The sequence below is a fragment of the Priapulus caudatus genome, unplaced genomic scaffold (assembly GCF_000485595.1).
Source record: "Priapulus caudatus unplaced genomic scaffold, Priapulus_caudatus-5.0.1 Scaffold0, whole genome shotgun sequence".
In the NCBI taxonomy this organism is placed as follows: domain Eukaryota; kingdom Metazoa; phylum Priapulida; class Priapulimorpha; order Priapulimorphida; family Priapulidae; genus Priapulus; species Priapulus caudatus.
Window position 1 is genome coordinate 1,626,217 of NW_014577061.1, and position 3,166 is coordinate 1,629,382.

Genomic DNA, 3,166 nt, shown 5'->3' on the forward strand with positions numbered 1-3,166 from the left:
GAGAGAGAGAGAGAGAGAGAGAGAGAGAGAGAGAGAGAGAGAGAGAGAGAACCTTTGTTGTTGTATGATCGGTATAATCTTTTCAAAGTCTTGTTTCGGAATCAAATGAGATCGACAGTACACACGTATATACTGCACCACATATTTTGTAGCTATACCTATTTTCATTCAGTCATGCACGTTGCGATAGCTAAATAATGGAAACGCAAGGGCTTATTGCTAATTTAAACCCAGTGGAACGACGGTTCTTTTGTACAGCTAATGAAATCTAACTGCATCGGCCAAATGAACGGTATACACAAGGTTACGCAGTGGGGTATATAGATTTATTAAATGCTAATGTAAAGTATTTGTCCGTCGATTCGAACGTTCTATCAGTCGCCAGACTCTAAAGTCGGAGATGTTGTAACAATAATAAATTGCGATTAGCTAGCTGATTGCGTAAGTAATGACTTACAAGAAGCAAAACAAGCGCACTGCTGTACCACGCAGACGGCTGCTGGTGCTATTAATAGCGCATGCCTTCGCCGTGATTATTTGTACAAGAATTCCGTATAGAGAGGGAACCGCTCGAAACTCGGCGATCAACGTCTGCTAGTTAAACTTGGTAAACAGCTACTCGGCAGTTCAGAACAATCCGTCAAAACTACGGGAAACTTTGTGACAAAACTTGCCCAGATAAATCTGTGGTATGCACAATATATTCTCTAAACTTAGCTCGAGTTCGTAAATTAATACCAAGAACTAATAATACCTTAAATTTTTAGCTCTTGGTAACATTCTATGCGTCATATCTCATGAATCCCCAAAATTCGAAGTAATCGTAAACGCCAATCACGTGCATGTACGATGTAGCGCTTATTAAAAACACGTGGGCGACGCATGATTAATCTGTTAATCGTTTCTCTTCAGCTAACGCATCTCTCAGACGTGCTCGGACGCTGCCACGCACGCGCACATCGCGGATTCCAGCAACCAGATTACAGTGCCACTGTATGTGAAGCCGACTCCACGAGATGCGTAGCGAAGCACGTAGGCCTATATTCATAGCGTCATAATGACGTCAACAGCTGCGCGGTGTTTCTAGACTACCGGTGATGCCGTGTTTGTTTGTGTTGTCGCGAACCCGCGGTATGCTGTCATCTCGCCGAATATATAACGACGACTGCAGGGATTTTATACGCTGTTATTCACACAATAGGCGCGAGTACGAAATCACATCACTGTAATATTAACAAGTGTATTGTATTGAATATATTATCTATACATTTTTATATTATATATTACACAATCTTGATAATAACATAACGTATAGGAACTTGGCGCATGTGTCTACCCTCGTTATTATGAGTCCATACGTTATGGACTTATAATCATGCATAGATTAAGGTTAATTATTATACACGATATGGTATAGGGACAAAATCCTCAGCGCAGTGACCGCCTATGACTGCCTGAACACGGATATGATAAATTACAAATAGGCTTTACGAATAAAAATGATAATTAGGTACCATGCATTCTTCTTCTTCGTAAGAAGCTTGATGGTACTTCAAAATGGATTCATATATCTATGAATCTACATCGATTACAATGTTGCATTTTAAATTATAATAACTAATAACATGACATGCCTGTATGCGCACACTCTCTGCGTCTGATGTCATTCAATTTTGTTTAGAAATAAATATATGTCGTGCATTGCGATCAAGACGTAGAAAACCCATCATATGAAAACAGTTCATAGAGAAATTTCGTCAGTCGCATCATATGGTGTTAGCGAGCTGTCCGACCCTTTCATTAGCTTTGCTGTGCCCGCCCCCAGCAACACTGGACCCTCAGTGTTGGCTACTAACTAGTTTACACGGGACCCTAATAAAACCTAATAGCGCATGGTTAAGGAAATCGCGCCAGGCATAGCACGATGGTTATGACTAACGAATGAAGGATTGAGTTGAACGTCTCTGTGATGAAAACTGGAAGGTCGATCTGTTTCTGCACACAACGAACTATAGACTACATATATATATATATATATATATATATATATATATATATATATATATCAGACCTGCGAATCCAAGCTATGCAACATAATCGCAGTATATGGAATACCGGGGGAGAAGACGAAGAAATAGAGATTCGTGGTTTTGTCACTGCCCAAGCAGACTACCATATTGCATTGAATGCGCAATTTATGTATAATTTTTTGCTGGCTGTGCTTGGGCCCCGTTTGTTTGGAACCAGCCCTGCACTTCCATCCACCTAGAAAAACACTTAAATGCAGCCTAGAAACCTTTAGGCAATAATGATAATAACGAAAGGTTAAGATCTAATACTCGGATAGATGTACACGAGCATAGAAAATGTTGAGCACATACACCACGGATTTAGCCAAGATGGTTTCTGAGCAAGACATGTTCGTAGGGTAGCTTTAGAACTATCACAAGTTCATTTGTTCATTCTACATATATACACCACTATAAAATCTTTCTAAACGCATAATCATCTAGTATAACAACAGTGCGTATCAGTCAATATACGAAACACTCACCTGTCCAGACTCCACAAACCCAGTTCTAAACAAAGTTATAACCAGTAACACTGCAACGCAGAGGACATGCTCGTTGGCTTCACACAAGCCAATAGACCCAAGCTAGCACGCCAGCTGGCAGCGCTAGGCCGAGTAATTCCATATTATTCCTAGATGGGCTCCATCGGAGAGACAACGCCGGCATTTTGCAGCACATGTTAGCGACGAGTCGCCCATCTAGGTCTGCCGCCACCCGAACAGATACACGGCTACCCATATTTGGCGGATTGGACCAACCCACGGGCCAAGAGTGGCAGGCGTCGTGGCGTGACGCCAGCGCCCGTTTTAGCTCGCGTGCTGCTGTATATGTTACAGCGTTCTTTGGTACTGATGCTGCAGCGTGCGCGTACAGTAACAGCGGATGATGCAGCGGATTAGACTCGCGGAGGTTTTTGCAGCAAAAATATGGGCGACGCTCTGGAATTGCGGATGTTTGGCGGAGCATGTGTGTGCGTGTGGGTGTGTTGTGTGTGTGTGTGTGTGTGTGTGTGTGTGTGTGTGTGTGTGTGTGTGTGTGTGTGTGTGTGTGTGTGTGTGTGTGTGTGTGTGTGTGTGTGTGTGTGTGTGTGTGTG

The 3,166-nt window shown here is 42.5% G+C and overlaps 1 protein-coding gene across 1 annotated transcript in view; it reads right to left on the reverse strand.

Annotated features, from left to right (window-relative positions):
- Positions 1-2,632, reverse strand: part of LOC106814050 (muscle M-line assembly protein unc-89-like) — a 15,702-nt gene extending 13,070 nt beyond the window's left edge. Inside the window, exon 1 of the mRNA XM_014818670.1 lies at positions 2,555-2,632. The gene's annotated coding sequence lies outside the window, so the exon portion shown is untranslated. The remainder of the gene's footprint in view (positions 1-2,554) is intronic.
- Between the last annotated feature and the right edge of the window lie 534 nt (positions 2,633-3,166).